This window comes from Chelonoidis abingdonii, chromosome 2 (assembly GCF_003597395.2).
Source record: "Chelonoidis abingdonii isolate Lonesome George chromosome 2, CheloAbing_2.0, whole genome shotgun sequence".
In the NCBI taxonomy this organism is placed as follows: domain Eukaryota; kingdom Metazoa; phylum Chordata; order Testudines; family Testudinidae; genus Chelonoidis; species Chelonoidis abingdonii.
This window is the reverse complement of record NC_133770.1, coordinates 199,882,281-199,908,322: the sequence shown is the minus strand read 5'-3', so window position 1 is coordinate 199,908,322 and position 26,042 is coordinate 199,882,281.

Here is a 26,042-nt window from a genome sequence, read left to right as displayed (position 1 = left end):
TCACAGTTCAAAATCACAAAAAAAAGTCAAGAAATAGAAAATTCAAGATTCCAACAGCAAATTTAATTTAGTCTCATTGCATACCCTGAATATTTTGTGAGGCATTTTTCAAAGCAAGGTCTTGATCCTGCAATGCACTTCACAGGCAGACCCTCACTGAAGTTATGGTGCTCCATGTGGTACAGGGGTCTGTTCACCCAAAGGTCACTGCGGGATTGAGGCTGAGAGCAGGAAGAGCAAAGAAATACAAACTACAACAAATGTGTAGTGTGGCCAAGTTAATGTTCCTGTTAAAAACTTAACACTTGCATTTCCTGACATTTTGTGATTTTTAACTGTGCTGATGTACAAAATGTGATAAGCCTGAATCAGAATATAGGATCTGCTTTCTACTGAGCTAGAGAGAAGTTAGTTCAAGATTTTATAATAGGCCAAATCACAACACTGAGTCCCCTACCTTGTGGATATTGGGGACATTTGGATCAGATACTAATCTAAACCCTAAAAGTGCAGTCCATGCCCATCTCTAATATAAATGTGACTATATAGATACAAATATGTAAGTTGTATTTCTGTTTATTCTTTCATATTAATAAACCACAGTCTTCAGAATATAGTAACTTATGTCAGATATGTAACCACACGTCTAGGGACTATAAAAATTAATGTTAATCATTAAAATCCCAGTTCATTATCATAAGATTAACATTATTCAGTTGATATTAATAAATAATTCTGACAACGCCAATAATGAAAAAGATGGCAAATAGGAACATTACAATGATAATGAGAACCTATGCTATTCTGTTGTATTAGACTAATTTATCACAAATGATTACATTTCAAAATAGTTTATTTCCTCTTCATTGTTCTCAGCCATCTTTTGCTATTTCTCGTTTATTTCCAGTTTAGAAGCGCACATCAGGTGAGTTAATTGTGACAAACATAATTAACACTAGTTCACAAATGCTTCTGATTAGACTTAGTCAGAGCTATTTTTACAAACAAATCTGGGCCAGAAGGTTAACTGCAGAACATACTGAGTCTGTCGTTGTGCTGCTGAATACTGATAATATTTTAGTATGAATGAAAGGTGACCAGACCTCAGGAAGAAGCTATTAACAATGTTTCTATAATCGTAGGGTTTCCATAAATAGTCTTGGAAAACAACAATAGAAGTAGATATCAGCTCGTCGGGCCAGATTCAGACTCTTACTCTATTTTTACTTCATAGAATAAAACTGGAGTAGTGTAGTTGTGAATCAGACCTATCCAGAGGAATTTGATGTGACCTGCCTTAAGAAAATTGTTCCTTGTGTCTCAAGGCCAAATCCTATCAGTTACTGACCATCTGTAATTCCTATTGACCTCCGTGCTTGTTGCAGATGCCTTGAAGGATTGGCTTTTATAGCAATGTAAAGTAGATGAGTTTCTAATGTCTTGTAATTGCACTCACCTATGCCTTTCCCACTGTAGTTTCTGGACACTGGGCATGTATTTCTAAGGACAGTATTGAGGGCCTAGCCTGTAAGGGAAAGTTACCTAAGCTGGATATTTTTGAATGGTGGATGAATGGTGATCATTGACTTTGGTAAACAATGGTTTGACCATGATCTCATTAAACTTGATGGAAGCTTTGCCACTAGGTTCAATGGGAGCAGGATTGGATCTCTGTGACTGATTGCCCCACCTCCGAGGTGCCACCTGATGTACCATGGTACCACTGAGCCCACTGGTTCCACCAGTCTGGGTTCCCTTACTAAGGGCCTGCTGAGCCAGACCCTCAAGCCTCCTCCAGCACACACACAGGTAGGGACACACACAGCTGCAGAAAGACACAGACCCTGAGATCAGCTCTGCCTGGGAAGACGCAGTTCAGGAATTGCCCACACACAATTGCACACCTCCTCTTGGTGCAAATGCAAAATTGTATTGTCTTGTGCTGCACAAAGAACTGTACAACATAAGCTCATGAAAATCACTCCTTCCTTCAATATGGTGGAAGATATGCACAGCTTTTTGTACCCCAGTTATGAATTGCATAAACTGATTTAGAAAAAACAAAGTTAACTACAAAGGATTGATTTTAAGTAATTATAAGGGATAGCAAACAGATCAAATTAGATTACTGAGCAAACATGCAAATTAACCTCAATACACTAAAGAAACTGACTACAGGTAAAAACAACAAGGAGTACTTGTGGCACCTTAGAAGCTACACATTTATTTGGGCATAAGCTTTTGTGGACTAAGACCCACTTCATCAGATGCATGGAGTGGAAAATACAGTAGGAAGATATATATACATAGTATATGAAAAGATGGGAGTTGCCTTACCAATTCTAACAAGACAACTCAATTAAAGTGGGCTATTATCAGCAGGAGGGAAAATCACTTTTGTAGTGGTAATCAGGGTGGCTCATTTCAAACTATTGACAAGAATGTGTGAGTAACAGTAGGAGGAAAATTAGCATGGGGAAATTAGTTTTTAGTTCTTGTAGTGATCCATCGACTGTCAGTCTTTATTCCTCATAATTTGATGGTGTCCAGTTTTCAAATTAATTCCAGTTCTGCAGTTTCTCATTGGAGTCTGGTTTTGAAGTTTTATTGTTGAAGAATTGCCACTTTTAAGTCTGCTATTGAGTGTCCTTGGAGGTTGAAGTGTTCTCCAACTGATTTTTGAATGTTATAATTCTTAACGTCTGATTTGTATCCATTTATTCTTTTGTGTAGAGACTGTCTAGTTTGGCCAATGTACATGGCAGAAGGGCATTGCTGGCACATGATGGCCTATATCATATTAGTAGATGTGCAGAAGAACGAGACCCTAATGGTATGGCTGATGTGGTTAGATCATGTGATGATGTCCCTTGAATAGATATGTGGAAAGAGTTGGCAACCAGGTTTGTAGCAGGGATAAGTTCCTGGGTTAGTTCTTTTGGTGTGTGGTGTGTAGTTGATGGTGAGGATTTGCTTCAGATTGGGGGACTGTCTGTAAGAGAGGACTGGCCTGTCTCTCAAGGTCTGTGAGAATGAAGGATTGTCCTTCAGGATAGGTTATAGATCCTTGATGATGTGCTGCAGAGGTTTTAGTTGAGGGCTGAAGGTGAAGGCTGGTAGAACTGCAAGCCCTGATAGACTCCGGCTGCAGCCAGACACTGATTCTCCAGGCTTTTCTGGGTTGACCCCCACTTGGGAACAATTCACCTGCAATGCATCCACAGCAATGTATGGCCCTACCCCAGTGCCTGGATACCATTAACAGTGGCTGAGGTCACCCGACGAATTGTTGTCGGCCTGGCCCCTCAATTAGCATACCTGGTGATCCTGGGGTGGGACTGGCCCGCATTCAAGGAGATTCTCCACTCGACCCCAGCATTGGAAGGAGATTGTCCTGAGGCCCTACTGGAGGAGGAGAATGGGACCCCAGAACCCAAGGGAGAGACCAAAGAAACAGACAGACCCCTGCTGGGGACCTTGTCAAACCCCAAATCCATACTGATTTTTGATGAGACCAAAGAGCCAACCCTACCTTTAGCCGGGCCTATGAACAGCTAGCAGCAGTCGATGGGACCATGGTCGACCCCCAGCACGCAACCCAGTGGCCCCACTTCGAGCTATGCCGAGATTGTCTTTACTGGATCAACCGTGACCTCCGCACGAAGGAACCACTGACGAGCTGTGATGAAGCTCATGCATGACATCCCTGCTGCCAGGCATCTGGGCCATGAAAAGACCCTTGCCTGGATTTTGATGTGGTTCTTCTAGCCCGGTGTTCATCAGGAAGGGAAGAACTATTGTAGTTCCTACTCGGAGTGCCAGTTAGCCGTTCCCCCGTGAGTACCCAGGGCCCCTCTAGTTCCCATGCCCATAGTAGAGACGCCATTTGAGCAAGTGGCCATGGATCTGGTGGGCCCGCTCCCAAAAAGTGCTTCAGGGTTCCAGTATGTCTTGGTCATCATTGACTACACCACCCATTTCCAGAGGCCATCCCATTGCGGAGTACCACCTCCCGGACCATCACCGGTGAACTGGTAAAGGTCTTTGCTCGAGTGGGCCAGCCCTGGGAAATCTTAATGGACCAAAGCACCAATTTCACCTCCCTGTTGTTGCAGCAGGTATGTGAGCTCCTAGGGGTTAAACAATTTTATGCACCTCTGTTTACCACCCACAGACGGACAGGCTGGTGGAGTGATTCAATCGGATCCCAAAGGAGATGTTGTGGAAGCTCCACCCAGAGGAGCTATGCCAGTGGGACTAGCAATCATCCGCAAAATTCTCCCCATTTGAGCTGCTATATGGACGCAGTCCACAGGCCTGTTGGTCTTAATGCGGGAAACATGGGAGCAGTCCCCATCTCCAACCCAGGGCCTCCTGAAGTATGTCCCCAGCCGCAGGAGTACCTCACTCAGGCTGGAGCCCTGGCTCATGAAAACTTAAAGGACACACAGGAACAAACTTATAACCAGGAAGCACAGGTGCATGCCTTTGAACCAGGGGTTCAGGTCCTGCTCCTCCCGCCGTCAAGCAAGTTGAAGCTACTGGCCCGTTGGCAGGGACCCTGTGAGGTGGCTTGGAAGGTAGGGCCTGTCACATATGAGATCTACCAGCCTGACCAGCGCAAGAAGACCCAATGATACCATGTGAATTTGCTGAAACTGTGACAGGAGCGAGACGGCCTGCTGATTAACCCTTACCCACCAGAGCCAGAGTTGGGTCCCCCCGCACTCCTGACTGAGGACCCCGCCGTCCCCCTGCTCGGTGACACCCTCAGAGGAACAACGCAAGCAGGCCCAATGTCTTCTACAGGCTTTTCAGAGAACCTTTATGGCCCTACCCAGTTATTACTCCATCCAGACCGAGCTGGGGAAGGTAATCTGGGAGATGACCAGGTCGCTGCCATACTGAATGCAACAGCAGGTGGAGGAAGAAGTACAGGCCGTGCTGGTCTTAGGAGTCATCGAGCCATCGCAGAGCTAGTGGCGCAGTCTAGTGGTCTTGATGCCCAAGCCCGCGGGCACTCAGCGCTTTTGTATAGACTTCTGGCGGGTTGACACCATCTCACGGTTCGATGCTTATCCTATGCCCCACGTAGATGAACTGCTTGGCCACCTAGGAGAGGCTCGGTTCGTTACCACCCTTGACCTCAGTAAAGGGTACTGACAGATCCCGCTCGACTACACTTCTAAGGAAAAGACGACATTCACCACTCCAATGGGATGCCTTTCGGCCTCCACAAGGCCCTGGCGACGTTCCAGTGACTAATGGATCGCCTTTTGCGGTCCCATCAAGACTATAGCTGCCACTGGGAGGACCACGTGGAATGCCCAGCGGCAGTCCTGAGAACCCTGAGACAGGTGGGACTGACAGGGAACCCAAAAAAGTGTCGCATCAGATGGCAGGAGGCCATATACCTAGGGTGCACCCTAGGTAGAGGACAAGTGAAACTCCTCATGGGGGAAGTTCAAGCCCTGGAAGCCTGTCTGCCACCCACCACAAAACACCAAGTATGACAGTTCCTGGGGCTTAACGGATATTATCGGTGGTTCATCCCCCGATTTGCTTCCATCGCAGCCCCTTAACAGGACTTTTGATGAAGGACAGTCCCTGGCGGGTGCTGTGGTCCCAAGACCATGAAGACACCTTCTGGAGATCCCAGACGTGTCTCTGCCAGGAGCCATTTCCTATACAGCCCAGACTTTGACTGTGAGTTTATCCTCCACATGGATGCCTCGGAGATGAGGCTCAGGGCCATCCTGTCCCAAGAAGTTGATGGAGACGACCACCTAGACCGATATGTCAGCCAGAAATTATTTTCCTGCATAATCGAGAAGGAAGCACTCGTTGTGAAGCGGGCCCATGATACCCTACGGTACTACCTCCTCAGGGCTCCGTTTACACTAGTCATGGACCATGTCCCCATCCAATGGTAAATGAGAATGAAAAATAACAACAATCTATTACTGTGGTGTCATCTGGCCTTATAGCTCTACGCTTTCACCATCTGGCATAAGGCTGGTAAGGACCATGCAAATGCAGATTTCCTGTCCTGCCTAGAAGGGATAGAAGAGCCTGGCCCCGATGAGTGGGAGCCAGAATTGTGTGTGTGTGTGGCTCCCCGTCACCCCAGAGAGGGTTGAGCCCATACAGGGGCCGGGATTGGTGGACCCTCAGAGGGTCAGGTGGTGACCTCAGAGCTCACTAGAGGGCCTGCCGCTGGGGAGGCCAGCCACCGGGGAAGCCAGACTCCTCCAGCCTAGTCTGAGACTGGGAAACCTGTGCAGCCCAAGGTGCCCACCAGAACTGGCCCGACTTGCCCTGCGCCTGCTACCCAGAGAAGCTGCCGGGCCTGCCGCTTGCCCAATACTCTGAGGAACCTATGGTGCTGGACTCCCGGAGGACACCACCGTGACTCAGGTACCACAAGAGGAGGAGTCAGGAAGTAGCCTGGGGGCAGCCGACCCCAGTCTGGCTGCAGCACTGCCAGAGCCCATGTCAGTGTATTGTGGCCAGAATCCCCACTGACACAGCAGCGAGTCTTCTGCCACTGCTAGGGCACTGGGCTGGGATGCAGTGGAGTGGCTTGGGCCTGCTGTTATTGCTCAGCCCCTACCTGAGGGCCTGAGCTCCTGACTCATTATTGCCCCACCCTGACCTAGGGGTGGGACTTACTGTTTATGTTGCTACTGCTGTAGCATTGCTCAGCCCCTGCCTGAGGGCCTGAGTCATTGGTGCCCCACCCGACCTAGAGCCTCGGCATAACTGTACTTATTTCTGCCTTTGCAAGGGCTGCCAGGAAAGATTCTCGCAGCCGGACTAATTCCCCAAACCTCAGCTGTGTATAGTGAACCAGTGTCGGAGAAAAACTCAGTTCTTGCTCTTTTTTGGGTGCAGCAAAATCAAATAGTTTATTATTTCTCCAGCAATTGCAATAGAGGGAGGGAGTGCCATAGGACACAGGGTCGCCCCAGTCCCGGACAGGTCTCTCAACAGGTAAACAATTACAGTAAGCATTTATACCTTTGTTACAGACAATAACAAGCAATAATACTGTTACGTGCCTGAGTGCTTTACAGGGACGAGACACACACACACACAGAGTGAGTGATATGGCTTTTAATGAAGGTAAAGAAAACACACCCGCAACAGGGACTCTGCACGTTGCTAACTCAAAGCGGGGAACGAGTCCAAAGCAGCACAACAATTTCTGGTAAATATAACTTTATGGTAATAGCATGTAAAGCAGTTCATACATAGCCCTAGCTATGGGAAAAGCTCCCACATGCCTATCTCTTATGGCAAAAGGCCAAGCTTTCCCAAACACGCAGGGCTTCCCAGGCTAAGCGGTTCCAACCGGCTACATACAGCATGCACTAGTACACAGCAACCTTTAATAACCTGTCCTTGAGAAGGCGAACAGCCCTAGCTAAAACCGTAACAAAATCTTCCGCAGTCCCTTACAAATACAGACAATAATGAGCAACAGCTGCATTTTGTTTATACATAGGCTATCCTGCTATCTTATTTTCCTCACTTCTGGGTGCCAGTCTACGTATTTGATTATCAGTGCAAGGTCGTGATAACTTCTCACACAGTTCTTTCCTACTCGCCTCACACTAKCCTCGCTTCTACAAATCTCACGTCATTAGGGTTACAGCTGGCCTAACTCTTGCTAACAGACTGACATGCATTAAGATCCCCTACAAATCCTTGTCAATTCTTTCGCTTCTTCCACACCGGGGTGGCTCCCCACCACCCTAGAGAGAGTTGAGTCCTGGCCAGCCCCTCTACAAGTCCATATTCCTAACTTCAGATACAGAAATGATACATGCTTACAAATAGGATAATCATAGTCAGTATATCATAACCTTTCCAATTATACCTCAGATAATCCATCTTGGATCAAATACATCTTAAATATGCCATATTCCTATCATAACCATGTTTCTATGAAGAATATGGAGTGTAGTGTCAAAAATCCCATTTTAGGGGCTCTTTTTTTGTAACTGCTTTCATGCACTGCTCCTATATATTTAATTGAGATTTTTCATTAACAAGGATGACATGAATGGGCTCTCAATGTTAAAAAAAATTGTTCATTACTTAGGATGCTGTGAAGGATCTCTTAGAAAATTAAAGATAATAAACATTCTCCTAGAATGAACCATTGGGAGACAGCTGAGATTTGGCAAATTATACTGTTGTATTTGCAATGTATTTGTGCACTTTTCAGAAATTAAATTAATGGAATCTTTCACGTTCTAACTTTCTATTGGAAACTGTAGCGGGGAAGTTGCCCCACTCCTGAAAAAAGACTAGGCTGCTGGGGGAAGCAGCCACAGCTGGGCCACATCCCAATCAGGCCACAGCAGGCCCTATAAAAGGGAGCACTAAGCCCAGGAAGGAGGCGAAAATGCCCAAGACAGCAAGGGAGTCTGCAGGAACTGCCAGAAACCTGGCCACGTTAAGAGGCACAGTCCTCTCAAGGGCAGAGTGGAGGTGGCAGAGATAATGGCTGACCAGACATTGGGCCACGCACAAGAGGTGGTGGCTGCAGCGATGGAGGGGACCCAGCAGGCAGCTGGGACTCAGACCATTGCTGAGCCAGTCACCAATGAGGAAACTCAGACAGAGTGGGGTCTGCAAGAGGCCGGACCCAGGTGGTCATGGGAGAGGAAGCAGCCACAGTTGGCCCCATAAAAAGGCTGTGAGCCAGGAGCTGGAGCAGTCTCTTTCTTGCTCTGGAAAGAGAAGTACCTGGCTGCCTGATAGCTCAGGGAATGGAGCAGGGCTGCAGAAAAGGAAAAAGGAGCTGGGGACCTCTGGCCTGGCAACTCCCTAGGCTGTGGGCCTGGTTAAAGGCCAAAACAGGTATTGGGGTTGCAGAGGCAGCTGGTCTGACCCCTTTGTCAATGATGAGTGGCCTTTTACAGACTTCAGTTTTCCACAGTGAGCAGGAGCTAGATGATGACTGGCAGTAGCCACTGAGGCAAGGTGTGTTTAGAGAGTTGGGGGTTCCCCTGGGAGGGGACACCCAGAGTATGGGGCTACTGCTAGGGCAGAAACCTGAGGAAAAAGGCACCAGAGTCCAGGAGGGACACGGGATCTGAGGCAGGCAAGACACCAGCAGGAGGTCCTTCAGGCTGAACAAGAGCTAATTCCCAGGACAACCAGCAGGAAGCGCCGCTTTGGTGAGTCATCACTTTGCTACAGGAATATATGTAAGGTTGGTTCTCATTATCATATTCAATATGACCAAAATTGCATAAGGTACATTACAGGGGGATTTGCTTTCCCTCTGCATCTCTTTCTGGGGGATTTTTTTAAAGTGTGTATGCTGATTCTTGAAAAGTAGTTGAAGCAGTCTGAGAATGCATATGATGCATCCGACGAAGTGGGTATTCACCCACAAAAGTTCATGCTCCTATATGTCTGGTAATCTATAAGGTGCCACAGGACTCTTTGCTGCTTCTACAGATCCAGACTAACACGGCTACCCCTCTGATACTTGATATGATGCACACTGATTAACACTGTGAATCTGAACCAAGCAGAGGTGTGGAAGATAATTGGACAGTTCAGGGAAACATGAAAGACCACAAAAGCACAGACATGTAGTAGCTACATATAAATGCCTTCTCCATTAAACTTCCTCTTTTTAGGATGATGATGGTTGCACTCAATGGCAGTCAACACTTTCACAAAAAACTCTCTGACTGCAGTGCCTTTCCAGAAATGTGCTGTTTTTTCTAGACTATTTTTTTTAAAAAACATGTTATGAAGCAATGACAAATGCAGTGAGCATAACAAAATGCAGATTGCAGAATGCTGAGCTGTGTTCTGCTTGGTTTCCAGCTCAAGCAATTGTTTATAAATCAAGGAATTACGTGTTTAAATCTGCACTCAGTGTTATCTTCATAGAGAGCTATAAAAGCTGCAATTATTTAAGCTACTGTATTAGGTAGGAAATATCATCTTAATGAGACTTATTCATCAAAGTCTACCTCCTGCAGCGATAGGTGGGATTCAGTGGATGATTTTCAGTAACTTTATTATGCATGAATTGTACACACTATTATTGAAGAAATGTCTATACTACGCTTGGTATAACAATCTGTTTATATTCTCTGTAATAAGCACATGGCTACTGTTTCATATGAAAGATGAATGGGGCGAGATATTTAGCTGTGCTCATTGTCCATTGTGCTCAGGTGGAGGGTTGAAAAACAAAGAAGTTGGTTGTAATTTCTTGATTCTGTCTCTGTCTGTCTCTTAGTGCTGCTTTAAAGTACATTGTCTGCCTATAACCTCAAGTATGCCAGCTGTGCATAATTAGAATGCAACAGCACTCAAGCCACATCCACTCCTCCAGACCTGCCCTGCTCCCTTCATGCTGCAACATACCTCCAACATCGAGAGCTGAAGTGGGACAGGGTGGTGAGGAAGCTGGCTGAGGGGAACTGGCAGCTGCGATTTGCAGCTATTTGCACTTCCAGACTAGCAAAAGGCGGCTAGATAGCAGAAGAGAATCTGGCCCCATGTGTTCGGAACTCACTGTTCGACTAGACCTTTAGTGAGTAAGAGTCATCATCTAAGGCCAGATTTTCTGCTGCAGCCAAGATCTGTTTGACGCAACTCTGGAGAAGGGGTGCAGGATACGATAGGGAGCAATATGCCTCCGTGATCCTTTGCTTGGCTCAGTCACAGCTCTGACTAGATCAGGTAGTGGGTGCTCTAACCTAGGCTGGCTTGCTACTGTCTCAGTTCTTTGCCAGTGTCACCTTTGGCATGCCCTCTGCTGGGACCAAAAGGGCACAGTGTAGGAACCAGTTATACCAGTTTTACACCTGATGAGAAGTTCCACACATGGAAGAAAGGATTTTCAGCTGGCCAGGTACTGGCATGTTCTGACCCTTTTGCACCTCCAGAGTGGATAAAAGAATCTGTCACTCACTTGAGGAAAGATGACACAAACTGTCATGTCACTCTTGCAAGCAGGTTATTTGTAACAGGTTTGTGGGCCCTGTAAGGGAGACTACAGCCCAGGCATAGCCCGATTCCATTCCAGGATGAGCAAGAGTATTCAGTGGAATGTTGTCTGGAGAGATTGATAGGACATGTACCGAGGAGTCATGTGACCATAGGCCCAGAAAGACAGGACTACATAACACAAGCTTCTTGGTCAGTTTATTAAGACAAGGGATGAGGCAATACTTGTTCTGGGAAACTGGCCTGCAAAGAAGACAAGAGATAGTCAGGATAGATGAGAACAGTAGGGAGGGTGAAGTGAGTAAAGGGAGAAGGTGTATAGGGGGCTCAGGATGTGACCTGAGTACTAGTTTTCTGTTTTGGGGGCCACATTCAGAGACTTCAGGTGCTTGGCTGGCTGATTTTTGGTCACATGCTCAGGGTCTAACTGATCATGATATTCAAGATAAGGAAGGAATTTCCCTCCAGGTCATGACCTGGGCTGGCGGGGAGATCACCTTCCTCTGCAGCATCTGAGTCACTTGCCAAGATTTTCTGAGTGGGTCACTTGCCAAGATTTTCTGGGTATATCTCATTTAATCATTTCACTGCCATTTAAGGTCCCTCAAGTACTGGTGCAACTTGGTCCCTCCTATTTTCTGCTGGTGGCATATAACAGTTTAGTTTCCAGTGGGCTGTTTTACTTTGGTCTAATTTTGGTTGTTGGGTTCAGTGTGCAGGTACTGGGTGGTGGTGGCCTGTGATATACAGGAGGTCAGACCAGATGATATGCTGGTTCCTTCTTGCTTTTAACCAAACTTCTTTTATTCTATGAAGAAGCCTAGTTTACAGTACAATGGCATAATGGGCAACTATGTCTTCCTATGGGTTGTGTTGCTATTGTGCTGCATCAGTCTGATGTTCTATCCCACCTTTTCTACATTCTTCCTTGATTCTTGAAGATTTCCACTCTTCTTGTAACCCATGAAAACTAGCATTGAGTGAATTCCGGTGGTAAAAACACAAGTTAAGAAACTTATCTAAATTGTGTCCACTTGAAACAGCAAAATTGGGCTGGAAACCTCCCATCCACAAACTCCATAATAATAATGCTAGCAAAGGCTGGGAGTGGACCTGTACTATTAAAATTTTGCAGCTAGATATCTCCAGGGGATAATCAGCAGGCTTTTAACCTGAAATCAGATTGTGTATCTTAATATGTTTATAATGTCAATAGTGTGATTGCTGTGTGTAATGGGTCGGGGACTCACCACCTGGCGCCTCCTGCTGGTCACTCCTGGGAATTAGCTCATTTCCAGTGGAGCGCCCCCTCCTGGTGGTGTCCCGTCCCATATTCGTGCCCTTGTCAGGCGCTCTGGATCCACGTTTGCTCCTGCTCGGCGGCTGTCCTCTTCGAGGCCACTGCCCTTCGGCAGTGCCCCTCAGTCCATCTGCATCCCCTTCCGGGGATCGATCGTCAGCAGTCCCACATTCCAGTCTTTATAAGCAACCACCCGCCCTCCTAGTCTAATCCCTCTTGGCAGGATCTGCATGGTCCTACAGCTTGTGGCTGATGTACTGCAAGGAGGCGGGGGGGGGGGACGGGACCAGCCCGCCCTCTACTCTGGGTCCGCGCCCAGGGACCCTCTGGCGATAGCCTCTGTCCTCCTCTTTTCTTCCTCCAATCTGTTTCCATGGGCTGCTTCCCCTACGGCCCCTTGCACCCGCTAGGCCCTTTCTCTTAAGGGCCTGCAGCCTGGCGGCTAGGGCTAGAGCTTTCTAGCCTCCTTGAGCCTACCCAGCACTGCTCTGTCCATGGTGCTAATCTCCCCCCTGGAGACTGACCTTCCCCTGTCGAAAGGCCTGGGACAAGACTGACTTCTCTCTGCTCTGGGCGAGCCTTTATATACCTCTTGAGCTGGCCCTGATTGGCTCCCTATAAGCCCTTCTCTGATTGGCTCCCTGGGCTAATGCAGGCTCCCTGGCCTGCCCCAGCCCACTCTCCCGGAAGGAGTGGGGCAATCTGCTCCACTACACAACCCTCCCCCTTAAGAATCGACTGCGGGGGGGGGGCGAGAAGGAATTCCCTAGCGCCCAGTGCTCCTCGCAGCTGGGCCCGCAGGGAATCTCTCTCTGCCGCAGGCTCTCCACTGCTCTGAGCAGCCTGCCCACTCTTCAATTGTTGGGCCCCCACCGTAGACATCTCTGGTCCTACGTGGGTTTCCCATATCTGTTTGGGTTCCACTGTAGACTCTCTGGTCCTAACAGGGATTACCACATCTGTTTGGGTTCCCACTCGCGCCCTCTTGGCCCTCGTGGGGGTTCCCTGTTTAAGGTGGGGCCTCTCTACCCCAGCCCCTTCTCTCTGGGGGCCTCAGCCTGCACTACCCGTTCCTGGCAGCTTAGTCTCAAACTAGCCTTATTTTCTGACATTCCCCCTTTCTGCCTCAGGGGCAATGCCTCTGTATGTGCCCTTGTGTGGCAGTGGAAGCACCCTCGCACCTTCCCCCTGCCACAGCCCTAGTCCTGCTTGTGTAGGCCTAGCCCTTCCTCCTGGGCTGGCCCGGGCCTTGGGATCCCTGTAGGGGCACTCTCTCCTTAGGTGTCCCTGACCCCACAGACCCAACAAGCTGGGGCCCCGCACAGGGGAGCCTTGTCTGGGTGGGGCCTCTCTGCCCTCTCCCAGTAGCGGACACTCCCTCCTGAAGTGCCCTTGTCGCCTCACAGGCGTAAACATGTCTTAGAGCCAGGCCCTGTCTCCTGCCCTGGTTGCCTGGTCTCTTATATGTCTGGGTGCCCACCCCAGCAGCAGGACAGAGCACTTCACTCTGCGCTGCGGCAAGCCGCGCGCACCAGGCCTCCAGTACAAGTCTCGTTTCTCCCCATCTCCTAGTCTCCTCCGTCTCTTAGTCTCTCACGTCTGCAACAAATCTGCCTATCCTTGCTTGCCCTTGTATCAGGACGACCACTCGGCCCCGCTTCTCAACCACGTGTAACGGGTCGGGACTCATCACCTGGCCCTCCTGCTGGTACACTCCTGCGGAATAGCTATTTCCAGTGTGAGAGCGCGCCCCTCACTGGTGGAGTCCCGTCCGTTATATACTGCCCTCTGTCGGCGCTCTGGATCCACGGTTGCTCCCTGCTTGGCGGTGTCCTTCTTCGAGCCACTGCCCTCTTCGGCAGTTAGCCCTCCATCCATCTGCATCCCGTCTCCGATCGAATTGTCAGGCAGCCCACATTTCAGCTTGTATAAGCAACCACCCTGCCCTCCTAGTCTCAATCCCTACTTGGCTACAGATCTGGCGGTCTCTACAGCTTGGGCTCGGATGTAACTGCAAGAGGCGGGGAGGGACGCCAGGCCCAGCCCTTCTACTCTGGGTCCCGGCCCAGGACCCTCTGGCGATAGCCTTGCTGTCCTCCCCTTTCCTCCTCAATCGTTTCCCAGGCCGCTTCCCCGTACGCCCCTTGCACCCTGCTAGCCCTTTCTCTTAAAGCCTGCAGCCTGGCGGCTGAGGGGCTAGAGCTTTCTAAGCTCCTGAGCCTACCCAGCACTGCGCTTGTCCCGTAGTGCTAATCTCCCCCCGAGACTGACCTTCCCCTGTCGAAGGCCTGGGACAGACTGACTGCTCCTGCTCTGGGCAGCCTTTATATACCTCTGAGCCTGGCCCTGATTGGCTCCCTATAAGCCCTTCTCTGATTGGCTCCCTGGGCTATGCAGGCTCCCTGGCCTGCCCCAGCCCACTCTCCCAAGGAGTGGGGCAATCTGCCCCACTACACTGTGTAATAATTATGTTAATCTATTTCACCGTTTAGTAATCAGTTTGAGCTCACAGTGCAATCTCATAACTTGTAATAGCACTGCTAGGGATGCAAATGTAAAATTTATAGTACATGTTATCTCTACTCTGGAGGAAACAGTTATGTCAAACACAAGGTGAGGACAAAAGGGTTATAAAGGAAAATCAGGGCTGAGACATGGTGGAGGTTTAAGTGTTGTGAAATGGCCTTCAGTTTGATTGCCTCCTCTGTGCTACTACAGCAATATTAAATAAAGATTTAATTGATGAACTATGATCATTCTACTTCCAGGGTTCTGTTCTCACACAGCTCTCATTGGCATTTTATGGAGAGGTGAACAGACTCGCTAGCTTTGCAGATTATATTTAAATTGTATTGCTAACTTTTTTTGTTTTTTGCAAACATGGCACATTGCTATGATTGAAAATGCGGTGAAGCCCCAGACATGTCTAGGTAATGTCTCTGGACTCATTTAGTGACATAAAAAGAAATTTTCACAAGAAGACATCCCTGTATCAAAGAGTTCTGTAAAATAACTCTTAAGACTCCCCTTTATATGTTCACAGTGCTGCCACTGAACTTCTTTCCATTGACACTACTTGCCTGATTTAGTGATACTGCATAGATAGCACTTACGTTTTATGTCTATTATAAAACTTAAAACTCACAAATGAATCTAGTAAGCTCTGCTGGACAGCTTCAGTATATGTCCAACATATTTTAATGCTGTAGTAAGAATACTCAGATGAGACCATTTTCATGTCATTTTTTCCTTATTAGCTTTTTTCTTTTGAACTGTATTGAAAGAATAAATTTTAAATACCATAAATGAAACATTTCAAAGATCAAACCTGCATCTTATCATATTTTCTGCTTCCTAAAGATCCTTAGTAAATACTTGAAACACACATTTATCCTTTTCTTCAGGATTGCTCCTAAATTTTCCTCTTCCTCAACTCCCCTCTTCCTCTACTCATCACTGATACTTTCCCTGAGTCCAGACACTTCTATTTTCTGCCACCTATGCCCATACACCTTTTTATTTCACAGTGCTTCCCTGCAGCAAGGCAGGCCTCTCAAGGGAGATTGGGAAGGGCCACTAAGTATGGGATAAAACTTGCTCCTGTGAAGCCTAGCACAAGGTCTGTGCAACACTCTAATCCTATTCATAGACCTTGCATTGACCCCTGTACTGGGGTGAATCTCACTTTTAATACATGAGCAGATGGAGGCAGTTCCAATGGACATAAAAATATAGGGTCAGATTCTCAGCTGGTGTAAATCAATGCAACTCCATTTAAGTTAACCGAGTTGTATTGATTTGAACTGAGAATTTGGGCCATGAATGTTTAGGTGGTTGTAGTGTCTGGGAATAGGGTTGTAGGTGGTTTTAGTGTCTTTAAATACCTTTTGAGATCTCTAATAGCACTCACTGTGATATATCTTTTAGAGCCTCCAAAAACCAGTCAGAACATTATTTATTGACCAGGTGGAATGTATTTACCTTGGATGTGTAATGTGGCAATTTGGGACCCAACTATGCCAGCATGGTTTCTTATTTTTGTTGTATAAAGAGCAAAAGAGACAAAAATGAGGGATTTCGCTAGCCTCAGAGGCTCACTGTGACCCTCCACTTAACCCTTTCCTCTCTTTGGAGACAAGGGTCACAGTCTACTGAGCCAGTTTCATCATAAGAGAGCAAGGGAGGTGGGGAGGATAGCTTCTCCTCTTGCACAGTCTCTGTTGACTCCCAGTCTGGTGATTAATCAGGGGGATAAAGTGGGGAAGCCCAGGCCCACCCTCTACTCCAGGCTCTAGCCCAGGGATCCTAATAGTATCAGCTATGGTAGCTGACCTTTTAGGAACAAGACACATACAATTCCCTGGGCTGCTTCACCACAGCAGCCCCCACTTCCTCAAGCTCCACTTCACCCTTATCTCAGGGCCTCCTTCCTTGTGCCTGATATGGTGTGTACAGCTCAGTCTCTCCAACAGCGCAACTTCTCACAGCTCCTGACATGCATGCCCACCTGATTCACTGGGAGGCTTGTAACTAGTTTCAGCCAGTCCCTGATTGGCTTCAGGTGTCCCAATCAACCTAGCATCCGCCCTGCCTTCTGGAAAGCTCTTAGCTGGCCCCAGGTGTCTTAATTGACCTGGAGCAGCTGCCATTTACTTATCCTTGTACCAGGGATTTGTTTAACCTAATATATCTATCTCCCACTACTTTCCTATAGCCATTTGGCCTTGCTCCATCACAATATTTATCATATTTTTGTGCAGGACCTAGCTCAGTGGGACTGGGCCTCTCTGTACTGCTCCAGCACAAATAATAATGCATGGTGCCATTATGGTACTAAGTTATAATAATTGTTTAAGAATCTAGTGCCCCAAAGTCAGTATTGTTTTGTGTCCTCTTGTCTCCATGGAAATCTAAAATTCTCCTGTGTAGAGTTATGTAAGAAAAACAGATCCATATAAGACACAGTAGTAAGATCAAAACTGAGATCTAGGGGTAGAAGCAGTCACTATTCTTCAACTCCTTTATTCCCTAGGCACAGGAAATTCCTAATAGGTGTAGAATTGGTTCCTGTGTCAACTCCCTGCAATCCACAGTGCAGGGAGCATGTGGCAGGCGGTGGTGGTGAGGAGGAGTGACTGGTGTATGTTGCATTCTGGCAGTCCCCAGCTGGCAGATGATTCCTTGGAAACATTGCCAGTTAGTACAATATAGAAATGAGATAGGACCAGGACTAGGCAGTGAATGGAGTACCGCATTCAGCTGCCAAATTGGACTTCCCAAATTGCTCTTTTGTGGCCTGTAGAAATTGAATGTCCCAGAGAATCTGGCCCCTAATATCTTGTACTGGCTTCCTGAGAATATAGGAGAAGAATCTTTAAACACTAAAGGGCTTGTCAAGGACATTCGATTGTATGCTGCAAAACATGGGAGACCCAATTCTCCATAGCCCAAATTATTCATCTCTAGGATGGTGAATATTACTTTCTGGAAAAGAAAGTGACAGGCTCCTAACACTTGAAGTTTCACTGTCATCTGTGTGTGACAAGTAATCACTAATAGTGTATATTTGTTAAATTTCAGTTTAACACCTAGAATTGTGTGTTTATCAGGCGGTTTTTAATTTCCAATAGTTGGATAGGTGGGATAAAAAGCAAACTGCTGAACTTTCCTAAGTGAAGCTGTCATATGACTTTTCATTTCATGACAGATGGATACTGTCAAGGTTCCTTCCCCACTCTAAACTTTAGGGTACAAATGTGGGGACCTGCATGGACACTTCTAGTGATTACTGTTAGTCTGGTCACTGCACATCGTTCAGTGTTGGACCTCTCTGTCCCCCCAAAGTTTCCCTCCCTGGGTTAGCTGAAGCCGTCCCAGTTTCCCTGGTCGAACACAGATCCAACCCTTGGTCTTAAACCAAGAATTACCATCCTCTTTTCTCCCCCACCATCCCTGGTGAGTCCAGATTATCCCCTTGTTTTCAACAAGGAAAAATCAATCGTTCTTAACAGAAAGCTTTAATTAAGAAAGAAAAGTAAAGATCATCTCTGCAAAATCAGGATGGCTCACTTCTACGGTAATCAGATTCTAAGCCGAGGACCCCTTAGCTTTGGTTCAAGTTACAGCAAGAGCGTAACATCTCTCAGCAAAGGACGTTACAAGTTGAGAAACAACTATAACTACACCGCTTCGCCTGGTGTTACTTCAGTTGAAACATGGAGACTATTCAGAACGATTTGGAGCGGCCTGGATTGACGTCTGCGTTCCTTTTCGTCCCAAGAGCGAACAACTCCCAAAACAAAGAGCACAAACAAAAGACTCCCCCCCACCAAGATTTGAAAGTATCTTGTCCCCCTATTGGTCCTCTGGTCAAGTGTCAGCCAGGTTTACTGAGCTTCTTAACCCTTTACAGGTAAAAGAGACATTAACCCTCAACTATCTGTTTATGACAGATATGTATAACAGTTAACTGAGCAACGTCTATTACTGTTGGTACTGAAACTGTTACAACTGCGGCTTGGGGTAACTGAGATGGGAATTATAAAGAATGTAATTGTAAGCAAAAAGTATTCAACACAATCTTCTGCTCATTATAGTGCCAACTTTTGTGCCACCCAAATCATTTTTTACTTGTATACTCTTCCTATATCAAGTACCATCTCTTGCATAACACTTTATCAAGACTGTATTTCTATTCTTGTAACTTTATGTCCTTTGAAACTCCCTGTAAATACTTAGATCCCTTCATTATTAAAATCTAATGGTGATAAGAGACTCTGCTTCACCATGTAAATTGGAAATTCATTTCCTCTCAAGCACAAAGCAGGAAAATAATGTTCAATTCCATGTTGGATATGTCTAGTGTAGAAGGTCATGTGCTGAGTGTAGCATGGAAAGATAAGCACCTTGTGATTCTGTGCTCCTGGACAACTGGAAAAGCAGTGGCATCTCTTGAAATATTGAGAAGGTAATACTAAAGTAAAACAATAAAAATGTTCAGTGCAAAAGAGATAACTTGTTCCTCTGCTGCTTAACAATTGTGCTCCAGTTCCACAGAAAAATGGATATGATCCTTCTGTGGAAACAGGAAACAGCCACATCATGTTTTGGCTGCCCTAGCAGGTGAATTTCAGAGCATCATTAGCAACTCTGCCTTCCTTCCAATCACAAAAGGGGCTGCAATTACAGCTATCCACAACTGAAGGTGACAACAGTCAAAAAGGAGAGATAAGCAGAAAAAATTACATTTAGAAAATAAGACTAAAAATGATAACAGTCTGGAATTTGCAGAGCATCCTGCAATGTGTAGATCAGCTGTTCTGTGTCACTAAAGTGCAGCAAACCTATACAATTTTGTGTCTGATTTATGAATTTCAAGGGGATGGGCTGCCTTCCGGAATGCAGGATGGGTTCTGAAATTTCACTTTGCCAAACATCAGGTTGATAAAATGTTTGGAAAGGCTGTGAAGAAACTACTATTGAAGTAACATTGTCAAACACTCCCTTTATATCATGTAACAGATTTTCAATACTGAACTGACTCATAACTTTAGTAAGTAAGCGTGCTTTACACTGATGTATAATCCTAATGTTTTATTTCTTGAAATAAGAGAACAGCTATCTGTAGATCATAGGAAGAGGATTACTTATGGAAATAGGTTTGACCCAAATTCCAGATACAAACACCACTGAACTCTTGAGGAAATCAGGTCATGAATGTTGTCATCTCTCATTATGTAACATAAGTAAAAGTCACCTAATACTGGAATATTTGAATTCATATGGTAGATATGAGGCCAACATTTCATATAAATCCACTGTTCTGAGGTGATAAAATCATCAATTTGTCATGCCTACTGGTTATCTAATAAGGCTCCTACTAGAGCACACTTTGCCAAGGCATGGTCACCTTGCGGGATGAGCAGCACAGAACATATTACAAGATTAACTGTACAGCTATCTGGTCATCAGTGTGCTCTTATAGTAAATACTGACACTGACAAGCTGTCCTGTATGATGTGGCTTTCAGATGAAGCATGGCAGATGGTAAGCTTAGAGTGCCTACTATCAAAACATGCTCATCTTGCTTTCACCTTCTCCTTGTCAAGAATTAGAGAATGCTAATGTTGCTAACTGAGTAACTCACGTAACTAAATTGTAATCTCATAATACCCTTAAACCATGTTGGGCGCACTGGCTCACTCTTGATTCAGAGGCCAATATCTGTTCCATCTATGTTTTTCATAGGGCTTCATGTCCAGGTATTGACCTGGTACAACCTTGCTTAATTTATGGTACACCACGAGATCAGGAGCCAAGTTGTTCTGGCTGCTGACATAGGATTTTGCTGTACTGTTTCTTCCCACCCCACCTCGAGAGATCAACAAAGTTATAAACTCTGATGTTCTTGTGTCCTGTATTAAAGGAGAAAATCCTCAACCTAGAGATCTCTATGTTGACAGAGGAAAACAAACTTTTAAAGCATAAGTTTATTTTCACTGTATGTGCTTTGAAGCCTTCTTTGTGTTGTTCATGTGAAATTCTGAGATACTTATTTGCTTTTTGACCTGAAGCAGATTTTGTCATTTGCAGCTGTTTTTCATAGAAACTAACTCTGCATAATTAACAGCTTCTCATCCCTTTAATGATTAAGGTGCTAACTTATTGGGAATTGTGTGCTCCAGCTTTGTTATGTGTTTATTGGCACTGGCTAATCTCACCATATTGTTTATATTTTACCTACAACAAAGTTTTGAACATAAACTGACCTACTACTACTATTAGCGACCAAGAAAGGGTTTTGTTTTGTTTGTTTTTTCCAAACTGTTATTCTTCTAATTATCTTTTGTAAAACTCAGGAGAGAGGAAAATATCAAAGGGTACATCTATACTACAGGATTATTCCAATTTTACATAAACCAGTTTTGTAAAACAGATTGTATAAAGTGGAGTGCACGCAGCCACACAAAGCACAATAATTCGGTGGTGTGCGTCCATGGTCCGAGGCTAGCGTCGATTTCTGGAGCATTGCACTGTGGGTAGCTATTCCGTAGCTATCCCATAGTTCCCGCAGTTGCCCCCGCCCATTGGAATTCTGGGTTGAGATCCCAATGTATGATGGTGAAAAAACAATGTCGCAGGTGATTCTGGGTAAATGTCGTCACTCATTCCTTTCTCCGTGAAAGCAATGGCAGACAATCATTTTGTGCTCTTTTTCCCTGGATTGCACTGGCAGATGCCATAGCATGGCAACCATGGAGACCGTTTTGCCTTTTGTCACTGTCACCGTATGTGTACTGGATGGCGCTGACAGAGGCGGTACTGCAGCGCTACACAGCAGCATTCATTTGCCTTTGCACCAAGGTACCAGGATGGTACAAGTTCTGTCCGTCTGTGTGCTATGTAAATTGGCGATGAGCTGACGGTTATCAGTTGTTCTGTCCACTGCTGTGTCATGTGCTTCCTGGCTGCCTTCGCTGAGGTGCGGCCAGGGGAGCAAAACAAATAGGATGCTCCAGTCTAAGCCTCCTATGTGTAACCTAAAAGGTCCTCCGCCTCTTAGTGGGCAGATTAGAGAACCAGTATATCAGACCAGAGGAGCAACAGCTGCTCTGTGTCCCACAAATGATGAGCTGCTGCCTTGGTTCAGGGGGTGGGGTGTCCCTGCAATAACCCACCTGTTGCTTCCCTCCTCCCCAACCCTCCTGGGCTACCCGTTGCAGGTCCCCCATTTGTGTGATGAAGTAATAAAGAATGCAGGAATAAGAAACACTGACTTGTTTAGTGAGATAAAATGAGGGGAGGCAGCCTCCAGCTGCTATGATAGTCCAGGCAGGACATTAAATGGTGCGGGGAAGAGCGAGCGCAGCATCCCGCTGCTATGATAGTCCAGGCAGTACAGAATCTTTCTTTAGACATGAAAGGGGGGGCTGATGGAGCTCAGCCCCCAGTTGCTATGATGAGGACGGTTACCAGCCGTTCTGTACCATCTGCCGGGAATGACCGGAGTCATTCCTATTTTTACCCAGGTGCCCCCGGTCGACCTCACCTGAGGCCAGCCAGGAGCACTCACGGGCTGATGACAGGACACGGTTACCAGTCCTACTGCACTGTACCGTCTGCACCGGGGAAGGGAGGGGGAGAGGATAGCTGCTGTTCAGTGCCCAGCACCGTGTCTACCAGCAGCATGCAGTAGACATAATACGGTGACATTGAAAAAAGTCAAGAAACAATTTTTTTCCCTTTTCTTTCACAGGGTGGGAGGGGGAGTAGATTGACGAGATATACCCTGAACCACCCCGGACAATGTGTTTGACCCTACAGGCATTGGGAGCTCAGCCAAGATGCAAATGCTTTTCAGAGACTGCGGGACTGTGGGATAGCTGGAGTCCTCAGTCCCCCTCCCTTCCTCCATGAGCGTCCATTTGATTCTTTGGCTTTCCGTTACACCTTGTCACACAGCACTGTGCTGTGGACTCTGTATCATAGCCTGGAGATTTTTTTAAAATGCTTTGGCATTTCATCTTCTGTAACGGAGCTCTGATAGAACAGATTTGTCTCCCCATTACAGCGATCAGATCCAGTATCTCCCGTACGATCCAGGCTGGAGCTCTTTTTGGATTTGGGACTGCATTGCCAACATGTACTGATCAGAACTCCACGCTGGGCAAACAGGAAATGCAATTCAAAAGTTCGTGGGGCTTTTCCTGTCTACCTGGCTACTGCATCCGAGTTCATATCGCTTTCCAGAGCGGTCATAGTGGAGCACTGTGGGATACTGCCTGGAGGCCAATACTGTCGATTTGCTGCCACACTAACCTAATCCGATATGGTAATACTGATTTCAGCCCACTCCTCTCGTCGGGGAGAAGTACAGAAACCGGTTTAAAGATCCCTTTATATCGATATAAAGGGCCTCTTTGTGTGGACGGGTGCAACGTTAAATCGGTTTAACGCTGTTAAAATCTGTATAAACGCGTAGTGTAGACCAGGCCTTCAGTTCTAAATACTTAACTATTGTTTGCTAAGCAAAACTGTATATTGTATCATGCAGAAGGAAATGGGTCCCCAGAAAGGAGGCTACATAAATAGATTCAGACCGAAATATGCATGTCAGATGGTAGGGCCCTAAGGCTGTCTAGCAACCTGTATGTTTCTGTGGAAGAATTAACATCTGTTTCAAGTACCTTTGGTAAGACTGAAGAATGTCAATTAAATCCCAGGGGCTGTCAACAGGAACCGGTTAGGAAAGAGCTGCATCACTTTTTCACCTGAGAAAGCAACTTGGCATCAGTGTAAAAAGTTCATCATAATGCATAAGTATCATAATTGACCTTGATAATTTTTGGGTTTTTCCTATTAGTTTGATTAGTTTCCTATTAGTTGCAGACCTCATTCATGTAAAACTTCTATTAAAGTCCCGACTAAGGACTAAAGAACCAATAACTAAGTTAAGATCATGTTGTTGTTGTGGCACACCTGAAGCAAAAGATACTTCTGTTGTCTCAAATAAATCAGGCTATTTATTATGTCAATGCATCATAAAAAGGAAGTAGCTTAAGCACACAACAGGCTCTATTTCTAGAAATTTTGGACTATGTTCTATCCAGATCTTTTTCATTCAGACAGGAAGATTCAGTTCCCTATTTTCCTCAGGTGGCTGCTCCACTTTTAGTTTACTTGAAACTTTTATCAGGACACTTTAATAGAAGCCAAGGCCAGAAGGGATCATCTAGTCTGACTTACTGTATAACACAGGTCACAAAAGTTCTCCAAAACAATTCCAAGAGCATAGCATTTAGGGAAAAAAAATCCAATCTTCATTTCAAAGTTGTCAGTGATGGAGAATCACCATGACCCTAGGTAAATTGTTCCAATAGCTAATTACTCTAACTGTTTAAAAACATATGCCTTGTCTCCTTTGTTGGTGGGTTGACCTGAAAATCAAGGAGGAACAACCTTCCAAAGTTCTAACATGGTCACATGGCTTCTGAGAGGAGCAGATTAAAACCGTCTTTCAAGTAGTAAATATGCAGCTCCTTTTAATCCTTATTTTCCACTGCCTTGCATCTTATGTGTTTACTTACACCTGTGTTAGGGTACTGTCAAAAAATCTCTTACTCACTGACTCCCATTGTTTTACAGGTGTAAGTTACAACAGAAGTGCAAGGTAATGGAGAATCATTCCCATTGTTGTCTTCTGATTTCCTCATCCTGAAAGGAGGGACAACCGCATATTGTAAAGAATTCAGTACAAAATGGATATTGTCCAATGCCAAGAAGTATCAAAGCAGATCCAACTCTTAAAGTGCAGATGACATCAACTACCATTTGCACTTTGCAAAAGTGTAAATCATTTTCAAAAAGTGAATGAGCACAAAAAACCCAAAACAACCCCATTATAACCTAAATAAAACTGAATGTGAAACTCAACAGATAATTGCTTTGGCTCAATGCCTTGTTCCACAGTTGTGCTTAGAATTGTGTGAAATTCTGTATTCCCCTCACAGACTTTCACAATAAACAGATATTTCACAAAAATGTTCAATTTGGGCAGAAGGCAAAAATGGTGACAACTAACAATAAAGACACCAAAGCCTAACAACTGGTTAATTTAAGCTTTGGTAAACCTGAAGACAGCCATGGTAACTGTTGGACATTATGTATCGTGGTCCAACAGGTAAAATATGATATGTCAGAGTATCTGTGTCTTCTTCACAACCACTACTTTGCCTCATCTTCAGGTTTTGTAGGTAATTTTTTTATTATTATTATTTTCTTCCTTTGGTCAGTTCCCATGTATGTTACTATGTATCAGATACATTAAACTGTGTCTCTAGTTCTGTCAGTATTGCAACATAATCAGTTTGAATTAAAACAGATTCAACAGAACTGTGTTCAGGATTCTTCACCTAATAGAATTTGAGAAGAGTTCTTTCTGTAAGGTTCCATAATGGTTTACACTCACACAACTATAACTTTAATAGAGGTGCAGCAGCTGCTAATAGCTTCCTGCTCATGCACTAAATAATGTAGTATGGAGAATGCAACCAGTAAAAAAAAAGGGTCAGGTTACAGGGACTTAATTTGGTGAGTCACCAAAGGCCTGGGATTTAGGAATGCAAACTGAGTACAGGCTGCTAGCTCACAAACTCAAGAGCTCCCGGCTACCGTGCAACACTAGTCACTCAACATACTTAATAAAGATCTCTTTCCTACAACTTTGCCTGCCTGCTGCATCACTCACTGCTAATGAAACAAAATTCGTTCATATTATTGTTGGGATTCTTATCCCTGTGCTCTGCAACTGCATCTTGTGAGTTCAGTAGGGCCCCATGCAGGAGCAGAGTTCTGTCCATGTGGAGTTCATTGCAGGAACAAGCGTTTGTTGAATTTTTTTTTCTAGTAGTTTACCATATGAGATATGACACAGAAGTGAATATCATAAGGTTAAGTCAGTGTTTCTGGAAATGGGTCTCTCAAAGAAAAGGACAGGGCACAAAACTATTGTAGGGGGAGTTGAAAGAGCAGCAGCTGCTGGCTGGGTGCCCAGCTCTGACAGCAGCGCCACTACCACCAGCAGCAGAGAAGTAAGGGTGGCATTGCATGGGGGTGGGGGAACATCACTTTGGAGGAGAGGTCATCACAACCTGAAATATTTTCAAAGGGGGTCCCAGCAAAAAAAAAGTTTGAGAACCCTTGAGTTAAATCGGTACACTGGGGGATTCTCCTCTCCCCCCCCCCCCCCCCCCCC